Here is a 22,252-nt window from a genome sequence, read left to right as displayed (position 1 = left end):
GCTCACACACACCAGTGAGCTTGCTAGCCAACCGGCATACGGAAACAACTAGGAGTCCCGGTTCCCACTGTCCCATTTGTCATACACGTTGCACACCACTTGCTTGGTTTGTTCTAAGATTTCTTGGTTGCCAAACTTCATAAAAATCTTACATGTCAAACAAAGGGGCGAGCTCACAGAGTGTGCCTACAATAAACCACACTGATGATGCCCAAAGATGCGCATGATAAAGATGCCATCTTAATTTTGCAGGGAGCTAGAAAACCTAGGGTGAATTTAAACCAAGAAAACACAAAATAGCTAAAAAGGAAATGCTCTAGGTTTGGCACGTCCTGGCTAATGTTATGCTAACATTCTAAAGTCAAAGCTAAACAGAACAATTTTACATATATTTTAATTGGTTACGTTCCACCCAGCAAATTATTATGGTTGAACTATATTCAGCTATGCAGTGAAATGGTGTCCTTTGGCTCTCTAGCTTTAGCTCCATTGCCACGGAACGTTGTCCCCAAGTATATCATTTTCTAGCTCTTTTCGACTGCACCCCTCCTATTCCTCTCCTGCTTTGCTGTTCTACTCGTTCTATCCCCATTCTGTCTGCCAGTCGTGGAGATAAACGCCCATGGCGACAGGGTGCTTGATGTCTCTTTCATATATTTTTTTAACTTGCTTAAAATAGAGGAATAGGCTTTAATATGTCCTTAGATGAGTTGATATGTTTCAAAAGTAGGGGTTGAGCGCTTACTCTGCCGCGGGTGCATGCTCGGTGTTTTTTGGTAGTTTTATGGTGTTGTGCGTTACCAGAATAAGTTGGGCTTTAGTATAGTTACCGCATATGTGTACAGTAACTCACGCAGTTGTTAATGGCCGTTAGTACCTAACTCAACCCTGTGCAGGATGTCTATGAGCTGAAAATTGGTATTGTTGAGAAATTCGGCAATTGGAAAAGTCTCAAGATTTCCAGCCTAATCAGTATCGCCCTGTTGGAAAATATCGATGATGGAAAGATGATGGAAAAGGCTCATACAAGCGTAACCGTAATATGGGACATCCTATACAAGCGAAAAGGCAGCTCCAGTATAGTGGATTACGGCGGAACGATACAGGTAGGCGGAACCATACAAGCGTGTCGTATTATGGGACATCCTATACCGGCGTAGTGGATTATGGCGGAACCATGTAGGCGGACGGAACCATACATGGATAACGTAATATGGGACATCCTATACCAGCGAAAAGGCGATACCGGCGTGGTAGAGCCATATGGCTCCAACATGGTGGTTTCGCCTTTTCACTGTTGTACACGGCAATTTAGTTTTAAGCTTTACATATATGTTTAGAAAGGCCGTGAAAGCTAAATTAATGCGATTTGTGCAGGAGAGTTATATGGCCAGGCGTACGTAGCATAGGGACCTAGTCGTAACGATCAGTCAGATAATTAAATACAATTTGTTAATTAACTTTTTAATTAGTGAAAATGAAACTATGGTTTCTATTGGAAACTTGCTGAGTCACTGAAAACCACAAAATCAACTCTTTTTAGAAGGATATAATGCAGGGGTAGCATTTTACGCGTTCTGTAAAAATGCTTTATTTGGATACGAGTTTCTAGGTTTCAGTTTCTTATCAGAGCTCATTTTTGCGCCCACGGTCCTGTTCCCCAGGGGCTTAGACGCGCAACACACGTGCGCCTTGCTTCCCTCCATCCTACGAGGGAGGCGAGGGGGCGGCTTCGCACTGCGGCCACCGGGCAGCAGGACCGTAGGTGCAAAGATGCGCTCTGGTAAGAAACCGAAGTCTGGAAACGCGTCCAAATTGACCATTCTTTTAGAACACCATAAAATGCTGCTCTTGTCTTATATCTTCACAAAGAAAATTGATTTAGTGTGTTTTGATGATGCTTAGAAGTTTCTAATTGGAACCATGGGTCTATTTTCACTGATTAAAAATTTTAGGAACATACTATACTTAGAGAGAGGCTGAAGCGGTTTTGTATTTGAGAAAACTCTTTTAAATCTTCTTCATTTGACCTCCAGAATCTCAAATATCAAAATTATTTGCTAATTTAATTAATCGAGGCTGCATAGTCATTTTTAAAGCGCTTTGAAAGCACTTCCCTAGAGAGGGACGTAACAAGAGCAGCTTTCAAAATCTTTGTTCACGCATCTTCAGTGCCTATGAAAGCTATGCACGCACATGCTATTTTTTAAAGGGGCAGAAAAATGTGTCACGACTGGTGCCAATGCGGGAGAATATACCTAGAAAACTTGCGACTGGACGCGCGGCCCTTAAGCGACATACACTTGGCGGCTGAAAGGTCTTCTTACGATGTCACTATTGGTAGGATGTTTTTTTTGTGTTTTCTCACGTTTAGTTATATCTTTGTGGAAAACGAACGGGATATTCAGATTCGCGGGATAAAACCACGCGAGAATGAACCTCCATCTAGTTTTCTGAAAGAAGTCTGGCACATCTCTGTAATAAGCCGACTGATCATTACAAATTAGCCTTTTATACTATGCCGCCCTGGCCATATAATTCACGTGTACAGACTGCGTAAATGTAGCTTTTACGGCTTTTTTTTAAAAAATCTGTAAAATATACAAAAAAACACTCTGTAGAATGTCCCCCAATACAATATGATTGTATGGTTCCTTTCCCGCTTGCATTGTTCAAGAAAGACTTGTGGATATCCAGCGTTTCATTGGAATGCTGGATGTCAATAAGTCTCTACATCAGTGAGTGGTTTCAAACAATTATGATGTTTGCACCCCAGTAAGCTCTCATCCGAGGCTCACCAGGAGCACTAAGAGCAGAGGCAAAATGTCGTGACCTGGTAAATTTGGTTGCAGGTATTTATTTTTAGAAGAACTGCATGCAGCAAAGCTTAACTTTGCTCAAAAGAAGATAATTAAAAATTCAATACTGAACAATGGTGTCCCTTGAGCTGTCAGACCAAACTCCCACTCTTGTCACTCAGGAGTTCCTAACTTGTGCGTAGAGGATCAGCACAACCCAGATTTGTGCTGCAAGCGCACCTGCAATATGAAAGTTGAAAAAACATGAGATGAAATATGAGACGTTTACAATTCTCTGTAATGAGAAAATACAGTACAGCTCTCGAAGAGGAAGATGGGAGGGTATGCCCCTCCTTCCCTCCCCTCCTCCTTTTCTGCTCCCTCCCATTTAGGGGGAAATTTCCCCACTAAATTTAGCGGGTTAAGTTTCCCAATAAATTTAGCGCGGAAATTGATGTCACATGACCTCTACACAAATGCAGTTTTTCTGCTAAAAGTAGCGGGGAAAATGACGTCGCATGACCGTGTCACGTCATCCATAAAAACACTCAGTTTCTCAGCTAGACTTAGCGGAAATATTAACGTCACATGACCACAACATTAATTCAATTTCCTGCCAAGTTTAGTTGGGCGGTTACGCCGACAGCGACGCCGCGAAACGCGGAAACGGGTGCTAACAGCTGCGCTAAAAACTAAATGCATCAGGTGAAATAAAGTGAACATTAGATATACTGTAAGAAAAAGGAGAATCTAAGATACCGTTCTCAGATCCTTCCTTTTGTCCGTTCTCAAATGTTTTGATATCAAGAAATGTTTATCTCTTTATTCATACCCAGAGAATTCCTCCCAGTTTCAGCATGAATGCAATAAATCAATGCAGACTAGACCTAGTAAACTATAATGCACATAAAAATGAATGTTTGCCACATAGTCATGTATCAGTCAGTGGCTCAGATCTCAAAATACATTTGTATTGAGGAACATTCTTGAATAAAACTTCTGGGCTTCGAATTCAACAGTTTGTACTTCCATAAGGAACACTGTATGGCACTGATTTTTTTTGTTTTTTGTGACACATCAGAAACAGCACAACACTGTCATCCTTGCATACCTAACAAGAATTTGTATTTTTTTTTAGCATGGCATGTGCTATTCTAATGCCCATACAGCCTCCTTTAACAAAATTTCCTTTGTATAGCTTTTTATTGGTTCTTATTTAGCTCGCACGACAGATTCGGTACCTTGAATTCTCACTCGGCATCAACAGTTTTATATATTAATGTAATAGCGAAAGACAAGATGTATGGACTTGAGTATGGTTCAACAAGCACAGATGTTGAGAAAAGTACTGAGGAAAACTCAAATGTCAAAATAAAAATAAGCTGGAATGTGGATACAATTATGGACATGGTCATGAATACACTTAGCAGATTCAATATAAAGAATATGTGTTAGACGCACGCTCAAAGAAACCTGTTGCATCATTATTCATTCAAATTACTTTGCAGAACCCAGCGCTGCAGTCTCAGGTGGGAGTTCGCTGGATGAGTCTACTGAAAATGAGTGTAGACGGAAAAAGCAGTTTGATCTGCGATAATGAGCATTACATAAGTGACATGTCATTATTACTGTTACAGTGCCGAATGTTCCAAACTGTCAGTCGCATCATTCTGTGAATTCCCTCCGTACATTACAGGGTTTGGCTCTTTCGAATGCTTTGCGAGAAAAATGATGAACTGGAAATATCTAGAGTAGTTCTAGAAAAACTATTTCCAGAATCTTATCTCAGCATCGCAAAGAATATAAAAAGTTTCTAAAGACAAGGTTAGTGCAGGAGTTGAATAAACTAAATACTTTGTTTTTCGAAATTATCTTGCCGTAGTAAACGTATGAAGTTCCCCTAGGTAGAGCTAGTCATTACGGATAATTGTGCCCATTGCATACCATAAAAATTTAATTTGCGACCTACAATGTTTACAAACTCAATTAACTCTGAATAAGTGGACCACTTGGCATTAAAAATTGGCCTCACCATGACTGTCTGCCAACATCTACATAATAATTTTCATGAACCTATGTATTTCAAGAAAATATTTGGTGCGAGCTGCTTAAAACACAATAGCACTTTTTAACAAGTGCTGATTGTTGGGCAAGTTCGTACGGTACGTTAGAAAACATAATTGCGCTTTAAAGACGGGGACATAGGAAGGACAGACACCACCGAGTGCTAACTTTCAACTGATTTAATTCAAGAACCTCAGCGTAAAAACACACCGCGTCACCGCACCACATCTCAACCAATCCGTGGCCCTGCCACGGACCGCAAGTACGCCAACTTTTTATCCGCCAAGTCAATTGACGCCACACTGACACAACACATGCCAGAACTATTTATAGCATCAGCCTCCATAACCTCTCAAACAGTCATATCTTTGTGCCTAGCAAGAACAGTAGACAAAGCAAATAATGGTTTGCACTCGCAGTGATAATCTGTCGTGTCACTGTCATGACTGCGGGTGCAAACAATTATTTGCTTCGTCTACTGTTCTTGAGAGGCACAAAGATAGGACTGTTAGCGAGATTATGGAGGCTGACACTATAAATAGTTCCGGCACAAGTTGTGTCAGTATGGCGTCAATTGACTTGGCGGATAAGGAGTTGGCGTACTTGCGGTCCGTGGCAGAACGGATTGGTTGAGATGTGGTGCGGTGACAAAGTCCGTTTCTACGCTGAGGTTCTTGAATTAAATCAGTTGAATGTTAGCGCTCTGTTGTGTCTGTCCTTCCTATGTCCCCGTCTTCCAAGCGCAATCTTGTTTTCTACCACACTTTTTAACACTAATAGAAAGCCTGTAGTGGGCCACAACTTAAGCAGTTTTCCCTTCATTATGAAGAGCAATTACACATATGTGAACCATGAATATAGGCCTGCACTGAATTTTTTTCTTAAGCTGAACGTGCTATGCTCTGTTTACTGACCGGAAGTCGTCCACGTCGTGCGCCTCAAGCCGTACTACGCGCGATAAGAATGCGAAATGTGATCTTGTGCACCGCTTGATAGGATTGTGTTTTGCGAGCCTCCGTATGTTCCCATTTTTTTGTTTGTTTCGCTCTGTTTTGTTGCCTTTTACGTGGCATCCAGACGATGCCTTTTTAAAGGGGGGAGTAATGCCACGCTCGTCAGTGAGTGACCGCGCGCGTGGCCGAGTGGTTACCCTGCTTCACTGTCGTGCAGAAAGTCTGGGTTCGATTCCAGTCAGTGGAATGCTCTTTTATTTGTTCTTTCATTGCGTTCTCGTCAGATCGAGTTCTGAATGTTCCTGTCGCCGAACAATTTAGGCCGATTGTTCCAGAACCCAACGCGCGTACATAAGGGACTCTGCGTGCTGATCTGCAGTCAGTTTTCGCCCAGCGTTCGACTCTGCTGCTACGCCGACTTCGACGCCCGCGACGCTCCGTGATTATATTTTGTACCCTTTTATTTTTGGCACAAGTTCGCCACATTAAACGTTTATTTCTTTCTGTTTATTTATTGTTGATTGGTCACCGCCTGTGACAATATGTTGGTAATGCATAATATGAAGAACAGACTGGATGAATCAATAGATTGCGAGGGCATACTGGGCGAGTTACAGAACGGGTTTCGAAAACAAAGGTGGCTGGAGGACAGTATATTTTCTCTAACACAGTGTATAGAAACAACGCAAAAAGAAAACAGATAGCTCTGGCTGGCATTTCTGGATATCAAGGGTGCCTATGACAATGTGAACCAAAGGAACCCGTGGGACATAGTGGAGAGCTAAACCTAGATGAAGTACACACATCAATATTAAGGAACATTTACAAAGATAATAATGTGATTATAACATGGGAAGGTAAGGCAACGGGGAAAATAGAGATAAGACGAGATCTTAGGCATGAGTGCCCGTTGTCGCCTTTGCTGTTTATGTTGTTTCTGAGAGGATTAAAGAATAGACTAGAAAGTGTGGGCTTGGCTTCCACCTTTCGTACTGTAAGCTAGGCCAAAAAATTCAGCACTCCTTACCGGAATAGGTGTATGCGGATGATATCGTACTAATGTCTAACAACCGGACAGAGTTGCTGGAATGAATGAGTATCTGTGGTAGGGAAGGAAAGGAATTAGGTTTAGAAGTCTGTAGTGAAAAATCAGCAGTCATGATTTTTTAACAATGATGAAGTTGTGAGGCTGAAGACACAGAATATTACAGTTGAGAGAGCAAGCAAATACAAGTACCTAGTAGTATGGGTATGTGATGGTGAAGAATATCTCAGTGAGCATGAAAAATATATAATAGGTAAGGGTAACAGAAATGCAGCTGTAATGAAAAGTAGAGCACTTTGGATTTATAGCAGGGTTGAGGTGGTGAGAGAGATTGGGAAAGGGGTCATGGTGCCTGGTTTGACTTTCAGAAACGCAGTGCTATGCATAAAATACGAAGCATGCAAGACTCGAAATAAAACAGCGTGGAGTAGGTAGGCTGGCTTTGAGGGCACATTGAAAAACGCAAAACCAGGGAGTACAAGGAGACTTGGGATGGGCGTCATTTGAGTGCACGGAAGCTGTGACCAAGATAGCATTAGAGGATCGGTTGAGGCAAATGGATGGAGAGCAAGAAGCACGAAAGGATTTGTTCTATTTATACATCAGGAGTATAGACACAAAGTGGAGACAGCGTACCAGGAAATTAAGTGGAAAGTTTTAGGCTATAGTGCAGCTACGGAAGAGCAGGTCTCAGTTAAGAAGAAAGTTAAGGCCACTTGAAAGACATCGGTGGCTAGAGGGAATGCAGGGGAAAAAAGCTCTGGAAAGCTATAGATTAAGCAAAACAGTTATTCCCAAAGAAAGCATTTATGAGAATTTTAGAGTAGCTCATTGTTGTTTGAGGCGAGGACGGGCGTTATGCGAACCAGAACATACAGAGCGAAGTACCAGGAAATGGATACAATGTGCACTGCTTGTGGAGAGGAGGACGAGACGGCTGAGCACTTGATACTCTACTGGAAAGGCCTTCACCCTATGCCTACCGAAGACAACATAGATTTAATAAAGTTTTTAGGTTTTAGAAACAGCGAAGGAAGAGTGGACAGTAGACAAAGTAGAGATTGTCAAGCAAAGATTGAGTGAATAGTGCCAGAAAGAGAAAAAAACTAGGTATTATTACCTGATGGCAAGGGAATTTATAGCCTCACTTTCTTTGCAGTGCGGAGTGAATATAGTTTTCATATTTAAATATTCTAAGTTTAAACGGTAAAACAAAATGGCTTGATGGCGCAAGCTGCCGCCCGAACCAAAGGGCTCAGCCGGATTCATCCATCCGTCCATCCATCAAGGATGGGAGGCACGGGAGGCCAGTAGCCAGCTGCAGTATTTCCTTCACAAACCTTTACATAGCTGGGCGATTGCAGTACTGCCTAGTGACAATATTTGATTGCGGCTCATTGATTGGACCCCCAGCATTGTGTGATCACTCGATTTGGGCTTATGACAATCAATAGCTGGACAAGCATTCGGGTAGTTTTCTGTGTCCAATCGCTGCAATGACGACAACGGACGAACCATGACAATGTCTGGAATTAAGCCCGTGTAAGGTGCCTTGCCAACCCCAGCGTGTGGCTACGATGAACATTAGCGGCGTTGAGTCGGCTCCAGATCACGTGGCCGCTTGTTCTGGCTGCGATTTAAAACAAAAAGAAGGACCTTGCTCTTCATTTGTTCTTTTGCGAATTTGATTGCGTGTGCTGACAATCGGACGGTTGTTTCACAAGTTCTTAACGTGAGGGATCTGTTCTAAGCGGTATTTGCTCAAAGTACAATAATAGCTGCATCACCCCTTTTAGTATTTATTTCACTCAAAATGATTTTCAGGCAGAAAAAAAAATTCGTGTTCTCTTTCTAGCTGTAGTGTGTATTTCACTGACATGAATTCCAGATACCTCCGCAGCATCATGTCTTGTTCTGACAAAATTAGGCTTAGGTAGAGGTGGACTCATAGAGAAATCTGGAATCCCTTTGTTTTATTTTATTTCAGCTAACATCCTCTTCTCAAACATTGGTGCTTTACACAAAGCGCAAGCGCAACATGTTCAGGGACGGACAAAAAATATGTTTGTCCGTCCCTTCCCATTTTCTTCCTCAAGTTTAATTCCTCAAGTTTAATTGTCCATACCATCCCGCTCGTTCAGTCCTTACATGCTCAGGGAGTTTCAGCTTCCTTCGATACCGAAACGCACGTTTTATTTAATCTCCTCCCCTTCCCTCGAATGCAGATTCTTCCGCTATCGACCCTACTTTTAGCAGAGCTGGTACCTTTGTTCCCCTTTGAAGATGTTATGATTAACGGATGTATGCTCTGATGAGAGTGAGGACGAGAGATGTTCTTTGTTCTATATAAAAAGGGGCTCTCGTGGAAATAGCCTTTCACGAGGGCCATATGACGGGATAGTTGTTTATACATTACATAAATAAAAGTAGATCAAAAGACCACGGCAAGTAGAAGAAAGCATATGTTAGTGTAACTTAATTTAAAATACAGTTTTTTGTTTCTTAATTTTGACGTGTAAATAAATTCTTGCGTTGTATCGTCGTTTGTTTTGATTTCATATACCTCCTTAAAGTTCTGCTTTATATTCCTTCGTTTCTTCACTAAACAGCAGTTCCGAGTCAGCACTTTTCCGTTTGTGTATTCCTGTTCTTATATTATTTTTATTTGCACTACCATCGTTTTTTAAATAAAATATCAGCTGCGTTTCCTGATGTTTCTTTGTAGGACTTTTTTTTTCGTGCCTCGGAGTTTTTTGTATGATATTATAAAACCCGAGATGGATGTATTATAGTTTTTTTGTTTCTCAATCTGAAAAATGACGTTAGTGACCCCGAGTGGACACTCCCCCGCGCTATTGTCCAAAGTATTTTTGGAGTTATTCGTATATTTCAAATTAAATGAGAGTGATTTATTTCATTGCTTATCTATTTATTCCTTTAATAAAATTGCAGACAATTCTGAGCCTAAGAAACAGTGTACAGTACAAAAAGGCAAAGTTAAAATAATTAGAAACGACCATTTAACTAAGGACAGAAACAATATCCCAAGCAGCACACTTGCTTGGGCTAGCTGGGGCCAGGATGGGGCCTTGGCCGTAGTAGACTGGACCGGGACCGCCCAGGGAATTCGGTGAACTGCCAGCCTGGCGTCTCACCGTATTTCCCGTGCACCGGTATGCCACGGAACTGCCAGGGAAGGGATTTCCTTGGCGTTCCTCGTCTTTTCTTGGTCCGAGCAGACCAGTGTAGACAGGCGGCCGCCAACATTGGCGCTTCAGTGTGTTCATTGGCCCCAGGATTTTACGGAACTGCCAGGGAAGTGATTCCCTTGGCGTTCCTTGTATTTTGTTGGTCCGAGCCGACCGGGGTAGACAGGTGGCCACCAACATTGAAGTCTTAGTGGCGCTTCAGCATGGTCATTGGCCCCGGGATTCTACGTAACTGCCAGGGAAGTGATTTCCTCGGCGTTCCTTGTATTGTCCTGGTCCGAGCCGACCAGGTTAGACAGGCGGGTGCCAAGATTTAAGGATTTCGTGGCGATTCACTGTATTCACTGGCCCCAGGATTCCACGGAACTGCCGGGGAGTGGTTTCGGGCAGTGGCGTCACAAGGTGGGGGACCGCGCCCGGGTGCAGCGCTCAGGGGGGTGTCGCGACGGGATGCGGGGGGAGGGGGGGGGGGCGCGGCGGGCCACGCGAGAGCGGAGGGTGGGGGGGGGGGGAAGTTCGCGGCGGGCCACGCGAGAGTGGAGGGGGGGGGGGGGGGAGCGGCGGGTTATGCGGCCACGCACGAGCGGAGCGCGCGGGGGGGGGGGGGGGGGGGGGGGAGGAGGGGGGTGTCGCGGCGGGCTACTGCCGCGAGTGCCGCTGACCCTCGTGACGCCACTGGTTTCGGGTGTCGTTTATTTTTGCAAGATCAGCGCGCGAAGGAACGACGGGCAATTACCGTCGTTCATTATTTTTTGTCTGGAACTTGCTTGACATCGGACCCTGAAGTACTAGATACGGCCACTTTTACTTACATCAACTTAATATCCGTTCTTACGTTGCGCTTAAATTTGACTCTCACGCTATTATCACAAAGCCAGTGACGTACAGCTTCGTACACGAGAATCTGCGCTTAGACCTTTGGCCAGAAACCGTTTCCTCCTTTTCAAAAATATTGCGCTTGCCGGCGTGACGCGATCGTCGGGCTTTATTGACACGGCCGTGCCGACAGTACATCGCAACCGCAAGCAGGGTCCGCAAAACAGCACCCCATGTCTGATTTCACAAAATCGCCAAAAACAAACTGTTGCACTGGATGCGTAAATTAGAAAAAAACAATAGAACACATTTCATCAAATTCCAGAGGCCGGTGTTTATTCCAGAACAAATTGACTAATCGCAAATCAGTCGGCGCTTCAAGAAAAAATATGTGAAAAACATGTTGCTCAACTAAATCTGCGTACATTGCAGCGGCGTTGAGCGCGCGTGTTCAGTTTTCCGTTTGCTAAGACCCCGAGTTCTTTCCAGACTGAAAAGAATGACCGGGTGCTTCAGTCAAATTGATCGTCCCACCTTTAAATAAACAACAAATATCAGTTTCACATGCTACGTAATTGCATCCTGGTGGTGCGTTTTCTTCGCGAAAGCGAACTTGCCTCAGAAGCTTCAAGCAAAAAATGCTTTCTAAAACCGACATGTGCTAAGCCTTTAGTTTTTCAAATGAAACGCGACACGCAAAACTTCCGACACGAGAAAGGCTTAGATGTTGGCTGGTATTTCTAAGTTCAAGAAGAGGCAAGACTGCTCTCGCTGCACCAACGTCAACGCTTAGTGCCGCAGTATGAGAAACTGATTTTTAGTATTTATTTAAAGCGGGAACGACTCATCTGACTCACCTTACACCGCCAACACACGTGGAATGCAGTCCGCACGGACCGCACCACAAGTTACGAAAGCCTTGGCCACGCGTGGTGCAAAGCAAAAACGTTGTATGTGCAAGTGGCGCTAGTGATCAAGTACATAAAAAAGAAGTTTGTTCCGCGGAAAATCGCATTCACTGATGTAAGGAATCGAAACAAAGTAAGGGGTACCGCGAATGTAAATATTTATTTACATTTTTATTTTCATCTCAAAATTAAGCAAGCCGGACTTTAATCCGCGTTTGGATAGGTTCCACGGGGAGTCATGCTTATCAGAATTTGTAAATACGAAATAGGCTTAGCTTAGGCAGTCAAAACATAGATGACATAGATCTACCCTGCCATCTATTACACTATCTACATACAAAACATAGATTACATCTATGTTTTGTATCATTTCTTTGTTCTATGACTCTTCATTCTCTCTTTCACCATAAATACGAGCGAAGGTGAGCTCGTGACGTGTCAACAGCGACCTCACATTGCTTTCGCTCGCACTGATCGTGAAACGAAGTGTAGGACATGTGGGGCACGTTTCGGCGGTGCACGCGTCGACGTGTTCAGAACTAATTTGTTCTACGTCATCAAGGTTAGCGTAACTTCTGCAGGGCAAAAATTGCAAATTGGGTTATGGGGATATTTTTACAGCGTGTAGTTGGTCAGCCATTTAAAGTTGCGACGAGTCACTCGCGGTAGATGAGCAATTTAGCCGGTGCAGCACAACCACTAGCCTGGGGTCTTTAACGTGCGCCACGCAGTAGTGATACACGACCGAACGCCGGTACGATGCTCATCCAGATCGAAACGGGCAGGGGTGCGGAACCCAGGTGCAACAGAACCCAGGATCCCTGGGTTCTGTTGCGCGAGCTTTCGCTCCGCGTGCTCCGAGCTGGTGTGCTCTAGCCCACTCGGCCGCCGATCCCGCTCTGGAGGGAAACATGTCTTCTGTTTAGACACGCACAGAAAGTTAGCGAGTGGATTACACCGCTGTATGCACTGAAGCTGTAGCGATCTAGAAGGTCCACGAAAAAAAAAAATACAGCCATACTCGTTGGCAGGTTGAAAGTAAACGCTGGGGAGGGGGTCGGCTCCTCCCGAGCGTTCGCTCTGCAAAAGTGGAAAGAGATGGGAGGAGCTGCTTCATCTCAAAACTGAAAGTTTTCAGATGAAGCAGCTCCTCCCTCCTTCGATTTGTGTGAATGTTGATAAGGCAAAAAACGCAGTGCCTCTTATGCTCATTTAGCGACGCAGCCAGGAATATTTTCTAAGGGATGGGGAGGGGGGGGGGGGACGCTTCTCCCGCCTCCCCTGTATTTACATCACTGGTGTATTGTCGGCTGTACATGATCTTGAATTTCTCAAAACAACCTGTTTTACTGAGCCACAAAACACGGCCTGTAATTCCAACCAAACAAAAAAAAAAACTTAAAAAATACGTACATTTTTTAGCAAAAAAATAAATAAACTTAAAACAGATATCTAGTGAATGATTAATCAATTACATGTATTCACAAATAAGAAATCAAGTCGAATTAAGATATTAAACACCGTTTGTTTGAAGGACCAGATGGACATGAGTTGATGCAGATTCCAATCAGCAAACAAAGGTTATCAAGCAATGTATAACAGGAGAAGAAGCTGGGAAATTATGTCTGCTCGCATTCGATTGACTTCAAAGTTTGTATAGAGTACGATAACTGCAGTAATGTCAACCGTAGTGACACCGGCCCCAGAAATATGGACAGAGATAGAGTGGGGTCGAAACCAAAACTACTAAGTCGTATTTCAATCCTTGGCTGCCTTGGCTGGCTTGGCTTCGTGCCAATTCAAAGCCGCAAGCAACTTCTGGATCCTTGTTCGTTCCGGAGAGGACACAAAGGCCTTTCTCGGAGTGCGTCGGTCGATCCGAGTTTAGTTAAGTTTTGACGATTGCATATTCATATTGCATGCTAGAAGAATATCCAGATATGCTAGATCATCTTCGGAACAACGTAGCTCATGTTGCCACCGTAATTCGGATGATTTTTCACTTTTTTCTACGATTTGAGTCGAAAAAAGTGAAATCGTCTTAGCACTGACCGGCGGCGGCGCCGCGGTGCCGCCGTGCCGAGTATGTAGGCTCCCTAGCCGTGCCGCTATCTTGAGAATCCCGTGAATGCTCTGCGACACCGGAGCACTGCAGAGACGCTGATTAGATTGTTTCTAAAGTACGCGTTGCTATCAGTGAACTGTTCTGTGTTGTTAAACGCTTGATTGCGTGTCGTCTCGTCCTTTTTCATGCTAGCGGCAGCGTTGAGTTGTGCCCAATGTTTTGAAACTCCCGGCCCGCGCGTTCTGGGTTTTCACGCCGCGTCCAGAGGGATGGCGCGGTTCGACTGGCGCTGGCGTTTGGCGTATTGATAGGACACGCTCCTAACTGGGTGTCGTCGTTGTGCTCGTGTACGGCGTGTGCCTCGCGCCGGCGTGCGGTGCGTGGCGTTGGGTTTGAGGTGCTCGGGCCTTGAGTTTCTTATACTTGGGACACACGGGCAACTCGAATGCCATTTACAACGAATGACATTTGAGCGGACGGCCAATCGGCGCGCGACACTCCGGGCGTGACGCGTTCCACGCGCGACAGATAGCGAGCTGATTCGCCGATCACACAATTGTCATTCGTTGTAAATGGCATTCGAGTTGCCCGTGTCGCACGGGTGTTAAAAGTGTTGACCGAGCCCTGTTAATCTCATCGTTCTTGTTGTTTTCTCCCTTGTTGCCTGTTTGTTATTTTGATCATCTTGGTCTGGTTGATTGGCTAGCAGACGATCGTGCGTACGGGCCCCTGCATATATGTCTAGCCTTGCGAACCACCCAGGGTACTACTGTCGCTAATAATGATTATTATTGCTTGCCTTAGCGACGTTTTAATTTACTCCAGCTACATTCGTGACTTGTAGAACTCGTGGGTGCACAAGTAGTTTACATGGCCGAGGAAAGAGGTTGAATGATTTGATTAAAATGCTCTGATCTGGTATAGAACGTTTAGTGGTACTGGGGAGACACATACAAAGCAAGGAGATCCAGCTTTGAATGTGTTGGCTCCCTACTTACTACAACGTTTAAATACCTGAGGCCCTGGTAAAGTTGAAGGGAGTCTCTTAAAACATTTGTGGAAAGACCCAAAGCTGGATACAATTTTAGTCTAATAGCTGGTCCACACTGTTGCAACCGACTAGGACTGACTCCGACAAAACCACTCTTTAAGCCTCTTGTGACGGCTTATGACCACGCCGTCCAGCAGTAATAATGGCAGTCGTAAGCGGCTTAAAACCCTGTTTTGTTCAACTCGGTCGTAGTCAGTTGCAACAGTGTGAACCAGCTCTAACGCCTCTTAGGCGCATGCGCAAACAGTAGCTTCAGGATAAACTTGCGCATTGCACTGCCCCAAAGGATTTCGATCACATCCCCGGTGTTTATTTTTAATTTGTATCCCTGCACTGCACAACATGTCAAGAGGCTTGTTGATTGCTGTGCATGTGCCTATCAAGCGAGCTGTGCTATTTTTAAGTGGTGTTTAATTTGTGTTTAGCTTCCTGGGATTTCTTAAGGTACCAGTAGGTATCTAAGCTCTACATGCACATTCTTCTTAACAGGCGCTTCACCAGAAATTTGTTTTTTTTTGGGGGGGGGGAGGGCCAGCAAAATGGACGATTCTGGGGGGGGGGATAGGGTAGGTAATAAAGAAAAGGTGAGGTAGGCTCCTACCCCCCCTTCCGGCTGCGTGCCTGGTTCTTAATACAATTGCGTCATGAAGAAGCTAAGTTTCCTTGTTTGGTTGAGTTTAATGGTGCTGTCATCATGGTCTTTGCACTGTCGACAACAAGAGAAGCGTAATGTTGGCACTTTTTCTTTTGTTGATCTGTGAAGCAAGTTTTGGTTTCTTTTTTTGTTCCAGAATATCAGTCTGATTCTTAATCATGGTATTGCAGGAAGTCTGTATCATCAAGAAAAAACTGCAGGTGGCTGGAAGCTGCCGATCAGCTGCCAGTCTGGATAGTAGCCATCAACCCAGCAAAGGCCTGCAGGCGAATCAGCCCAACCTGTTTCTCTGCCGCCATTCAAGACAGGGTGCTTTGTGAAAAGTGAAACGGGGCCCATGCACCGCTTCCGCAGGGCCCTACTGGTATTTATCTGACCTTTTGTTTTCCTAAACAAATAACACCATTACAAACTGTAATATACCGAGCGATTGCCCACTCTAAATTGGGGATGACCATGGAGAGCTGGGGGATAGGTGTACCAGAATATGTGTAGCGAGGATTGCGCTGCAGAACCCAGGGGTCCTGAGCTCGGTCCCCACCCTTGCTCACACACACCAGTGAGCTTGCTAGCCAACCGGCATACGGAAACAACTAGGAGTCCCGGTTCCCACTGTCCCATTTGTCATACACGTTGCACACCACTTGCTTGGTTTGTTCTAAGATTTCTTGGTTGCCAAACTTCATAAAAATCTTACATGTCAAACAAAGGGGCGAGCTCACAGAGTGTGCCTACAATAAACCACACTGATGATGCCCAAAGATGCGCATGATAAAGATGCCATCTTAATTTTGCAGGGAGCTAGAAAACCTAGGGTGAATTTAAACCAAGAAAACACAAAATAGCTAAAAAGGAAATGCTCTAGGTTTGGCACGTCCTGGCTAATGTTATGCTAACATTCTAAAGTCAAAGCTAAACAGAACAATTTTACATATATTTTAATTGGTTACGTTCCACCCAGCAAATTATTATGGTTGAACTATATTCAGCTATGCAGTGAAATGGTGTCCTTTGGCTCTCTAGCTTTAGCTCCATTGCCACGGAACGTTGTCCCCAAGTATATCATTTTCTAGCTCTTTTCGACTGCACCCCTCCTATTCCTCTCCTGCTTTGCTGTTCTACTCGTTCTATCCCCATTCTGTCTGCCAGTCGTGGAGATAAACGCCCATGGCGACAGGGTGCTTGATGTCTCTTTCATATATTTTTTTAACTTGCTTAAAATAGAGGAATAGGCTTTAATATGTCCTTAGATGAGTTGATATGTTTCAAAAGTAGGGGTTGAGCGCTTACTCTGCCGCGGGTGCATGCTCGGTGTTTTTTGGTAGTTTTATGGTGTTGTGCGTTACCAGAATAAGTTGGGCTTTAGTATAGTTACCGCATATGTGTACAGTAACTCACGCAGTTGTTAATGGCCGTTAGTACCTAACTCAACCCTGTGCAGGATGTCTATGAGCTGAAAATTGGTATTGTTGAGAAATTCGGCAATTGGAAAAGTCTCAAGATTTCCAGCCTAATCAGTATCGCCCTGTTGGAAAATATCGATGATGGAAAGATGATGGAAAAGGCTCATACAAGCGTAACCGTAATATGGGACATCCTATACAAGCGAAAAGGCAGCTCCAGTATAGTGGATTACGGCGGAACGATACAGGTAGGCGGAACCATACAAGCGTGTCGTATTATGGGACATCCTATACCGGCGTAGTGGATTATGGCGGAACCATGTAGGCGGACGGAACCATACATGGATAACGTAATATGGGACATCCTATACCAGCGAAAAGGCGATACCGGCGTGGTAGAGCCATATGGCTCCAACATGGTGGTTTCGCCTTTTCACTGTTGTACACGGCAATTTAGTTTTAAGCTTTACATATATGTTTAGAAAGGCCGTGAAAGCTAAATTAATGCGATTTGTGCAGGAGAGTTATATGGCCAGGCGTACGTAGCATAGGGACCTAGTCGTAACGATCAGTCAGATAATTAAATACAATTTGTTAATTAACTTTTTAATTAGTGAAAATGAAACTATGGTTTCTATTGGAAACTTGCTGAGTCACTGAAAACCACAAAATCAACTCTTTTTAGAAGGATATAATGCAGGGGTAGCATTTTACGCGTTCTGTAAAAATGCTTTATTTGGATACGAGTTTCTAGGTTTCAGTTTCTTATCAGAGCTCATTTTTGCGCCCACGGTCCTGTTCCCCAGGGGCTTAGACGCGCAACACACGTGCGCCTTGCTTCCCTCCATCCTACGAGGGAGGCGAGGGGGCGGCTTCGCACTGCGGCCACCGGGCAGCAGGACCGTAGGTGCAAAGATGCGCTCTGGTAAGAAACCGAAGTCTGGAAACGCGTCCAAATTGACCATTCTTTTAGAACACCATAAAATGCTGCTCTTGTCTTATATCTTCACAAAGAAAATTGATTTAGTGTGTTTTGATGATGCTTAGAAGTTTCTAATTGGAACCATGGGTCTATTTTCACTGATTAAAAATTTTAGGAACATACTATACTTAGAGAGAGGCTGAAGCGGTTTTGTATTTGAGAAAACTCTTTTAAATCTTCTTCATTTGACCTCCAGAATCTCAAATATCAAAATTATTTGCTAATTTAATTAATCGAGGCTGCATAGTCATTTTTAAAGCGCTTTGAAAGCACTTCCCTAGAGAGGGACGTAACAAGAGCAGCTTTCAAAATCTTTGTTCACGCATCTTCAGTGCCTATGAAAGCTATGCACGCACATGCTATTTTTTAAAGGGGCAGAAAAATGTGTCACGACTGGTGCCAATGCGGGAGAATATACCTAGAAAACTTGCGACTGGACGCGCGGCCCTTAAGCGACATACACTTGGCGGCTGAAAGGTCTTCTTACGATGTCACTATTGGTAGGATGTTTTTTTTGTGTTTTCTCACGTTTAGTTATATCTTTGTGGAAAACGAACGGGATATTCAGATTCGCGGGATAAAACCACGCGAGAATGAACCTCCATCTAGTTTTCTGAAAGAAGTCTGGCACATCTCTGTAATAAGCCGACTGATCATTACAAATTAGCCTTTTATACTATGCCGCCCTGGCCATATAATTCACGTGTACAGACTGCGTAAATGTAGCTTTTACGGCTTTTTTTTAAAAAATCTGTAAAATATACAAAAAAACACTCTGTAGAATGTCCCCCAATACAATATGATTGTATGGTTCCTTTCCCGCTTGCATTGTTCAAGAAAGACTTGTGGATATCCAGCGTTTCATTGGAATGCTGGATGTCAATAAGTCTCTACATCAGTGAGTGGTTTCAAACAATTATGATGTTTGCACCCCAGTAAGCTCTCATCCGAGGCTCACCAGGAGCACTAAGAGCAGAGGCAAAATGTCGTGACCTGGTAAATTTGGTTGCAGGTATTTATTTTTAGAAGAACTGCATGCAGCAAAGCTTAACTTTGCTCAAAAGAAGATAATTAAAAATTCAATACTGAACAATGGTGTCCCTTGAGCTGTCAGACCAAACTCCCACTCTTGTCACTCAGGAGTTCCTAACTTGTGCGTAGAGGATCAGCACAACCCAGATTTGTGCTGCAAGCGCACCTGCAATATGAAAGTTGAAAAAACATGAGATGAAATATGAGACGTTTACAATTCTCTGTAATGAGAAAATACAGTACAGCTCTCGAAGAGGAAGATGGGAGGGTATGCCCCTCCTTCCCTCCCCTCCTCCTTTTCTGCTCCCTCCCATTTAGGGGGAAATTTCCCCACTAAATTTAGCGGGTTAAGTTTCCCAATAAATTTAGCGCGGAAATTGATGTCACATGACCTCTACACAAATGCAGTTTTTCTGCTAAAAGTAGCGGGGAAAATGACGTCGCATGACCGTGTCACGTCATCCATAAAAACACTCAGTTTCTCAGCTAGACTTAGCGGAAATATTAACGTCACATGACCACAACATTAATTCAATTTCCTGCCAAGTTTAGTTGGGCGGTTACGCCGACAGCGACGCCGCGAAACGCGGAAACGGGTGCTAACAGCTGCGCTAAAAACTAAATGCATCAGGTGAAATAAAGTGAACATTAGATATACTGTAAGAAAAAGGAGAATCTAAGATACCGTTCTCAGATCCTTCCTTTTGTCCGTTCTCAAATGTTTTGATATCAAGAAATGTTTATCTCTTTATTCATACCCAGAGAATTCCTCCCAGTTTCAGCATGAATGCAATAAATCAATGCAGACTAGACCTAGTAAACTATAATGCACATAAAAATGAATGTTTGCCACATAGTCATGTATCAGTCAGTGGCTCAGATCTCAAAATACATTTGTATTGAGGAACATTCTTGAATAAAACTTCTGGGCTTCGAATTCAACAGTTTGTACTTCCATAAGGAACACTGTATGGCACTGATTTTTTTTGTTTTTTGTGACACATCAGAAACAGCACAACACTGTCATCCTTGCATACCTAACAAGAATTTGTATTTTTTTTTAGCATGGCATGTGCTATTCTAATGCCCATACAGCCTCCTTTAACAAAATTTCCTTTGTATAGCTTTTTATTGGTTCTTATTTAGCTCGCACGACAGATTCGGTACCTTGAATTCTCACTCGGCATCAACAGTTTTATATATTAATGTAATAGCGAAAGACAAGATGTATGGACTTGAGTATGGTTCAACAAGCACAGATGTTGAGAAAAGTACTGAGGAAAACTCAAATGTCAAAATAAAAATAAGCTGGAATGTGGATACAATTATGGACATGGTCATGAATACACTTAGCAGATTCAATATAAAGAATATGTGTTAGACGCACGCTCAAAGAAACCTGTTGCATCATTATTCATTCAAATTACTTTGCAGAACCCAGCGCTGCAGTCTCAGGTGGGAGTTCGCTGGATGAGTCTACTGAAAATGAGTGTAGACGGAAAAAGCAGTTTGATCTGCGATAATGAGCATTACATAAGTGACATGTCATTATTACTGTTACAGTGCCGAATGTTCCAAACTGTCAGTCGCATCATTCTGTGAATTCCCTCCGTACATTACAGGGTTTGGCTCTTTCGAATGCTTTGCGAGAAAAATGATGAACTGGAAATATCTAGAGTAGTTCTAGAAAAACTATTTCCAGAATCTTATCTCAGCATCGCAAAGAATATAAAAAGTTTCTAAAGACAAGGTTAGTGCAGGAGTTGAATAAACTAAATACTTTGTTTTTCGAAATTATCTTGCCGTAGTAAACGTATGAAGTTCCCCTAGGTAGAGCTAGTCATTACGGATAATTGTGCCCATTGCATACCATAAAAATTTAATTTGCGACCTACAATGTTTACAAACTCAATTAACTCTGAATAAGTGGACCACTTGGCATTAAAAATTGGCCTCACCATGACTGTCTGCCAACATCTACATAATAATTTTCATGAACCTATGTATTTCAAGAAAATATTTGGTGCGAGCTGCTTAAAACACAATAGCACTTTTTAACAAGTGCTGATTGTTGGGCAAGTTCGTACGGTACGTTAGAAAACATAATTGCGCTTTAAAGACGGGGACATAGGAAGGACAGACACCACCGAGTGCTAACTTTCAACTGATTTAATTCAAGAACCTCAGCGTAAAAACACACCGCGTCACCGCACCACATCTCAACCAATCCGTGGCCCTGCCACGGACCGCAAGTACGCCAACTTTTTATCCGCCAAGTCAATTGACGCCACACTGACACAACACATGCCAGAACTATTTATAGCATCAGCCTCCATAACCTCTCAAACAGTCATATCTTTGTGCCTAGCAAGAACAGTAGACAAAGCAAATAATGGTTTGCACTCGCAGTGATAATCTGTCGTGTCACTGTCATGACTGCGGGTGCAAACAATTATTTGCTTCGTCTACTGTTCTTGAGAGGCACAAAGATAGGACTGTTAGCGAGATTATGGAGGCTGACACTATAAATAGTTCCGGCACAAGTTGTGTCAGTATGGCGTCAATTGACTTGGCGGATAAGGAGTTGGCGTACTTGCGGTCCGTGGCAGAACGGATTGGTTGAGATGTGGTGCGGTGACAAAGTCCGTTTCTACGCTGAGGTTCTTGAATTAAATCAGTTGAATGTTAGCGCTCTGTTGTGTCTGTCCTTCCTATGTCCCCGTCTTCCAAGCGCAATCTTGTTTTCTACCACACTTTTTAACACTAATAGAAAGCCTGTAGTGGGCCACAACTTAAGCAGTTTTCCCTTCATTATGAAGAGCAATTACACATATGTGAACCATGAATATAGGCCTGCACTGAATTTTTTTCTTAAGCTGAACGTGCTATGCTCTGTTTACTGACCGGAAGTCGTCCACGTCGTGCGCCTCAAGCCGTACTACGCGCGATAAGAATGCGAAATGTGATCTTGTGCACCGCTTGATAGGATTGTGTTTTGCGAGCCTCCGTATGTTCCCATTTTTTTGTTTGTTTCGCTCTGTTTTGTTGCCTTTTACGTGGCATCCAGACGATGCCTTTTTAAAGGGGGGAGTAATGCCACGCTCGTCAGTGAGTGACCGCGCGCGTGGCCGAGTGGTTACCCTGCTTCACTGTCGTGCAGAAAGTCTGGGTTCGATTCCAGTCAGTAGAATGCTCTTTTATTTGTTCTTTCATTGCGTTCTCGTCAGATCGAGTTCTGAATGTTCCTGTCGCCGAACAATTTAGGCCGATT

At 43.6% G+C, this 22,252-nt stretch overlaps 1 long non-coding RNA gene across 1 annotated transcript; it reads right to left on the bottom strand.

The window, feature by feature from the left end:
- Positions 1 to 31: 31 nt before the first annotated feature.
- Positions 32 to 16,087, bottom strand: LOC121838309. The gene is made up of 3 exons (XR_006078456.1): positions 16,046 to 16,087; positions 15,122 to 15,126; positions 32 to 98 (listed from the first exon to the last, which is right to left on the bottom strand). It is a non-coding gene; the product is annotated as an uncharacterized LOC121838309 (long non-coding RNA).
- Positions 16,088 to 22,252: the final 6,165 nt, after the last annotated feature.

This window comes from Ixodes scapularis, unplaced genomic scaffold, assembly GCF_016920785.2.
Source record: "Ixodes scapularis isolate PalLabHiFi unplaced genomic scaffold, ASM1692078v2 PGA_scaffold6__148_contigs__length_123643588, whole genome shotgun sequence".
NCBI lineage: Eukaryota > Metazoa > Arthropoda > Arachnida > Ixodida > Ixodidae > Ixodes > Ixodes scapularis.
Note: the sequence above shows the minus strand (reverse complement) of the source record. Positions and strands in the feature narration are given on the sequence as shown.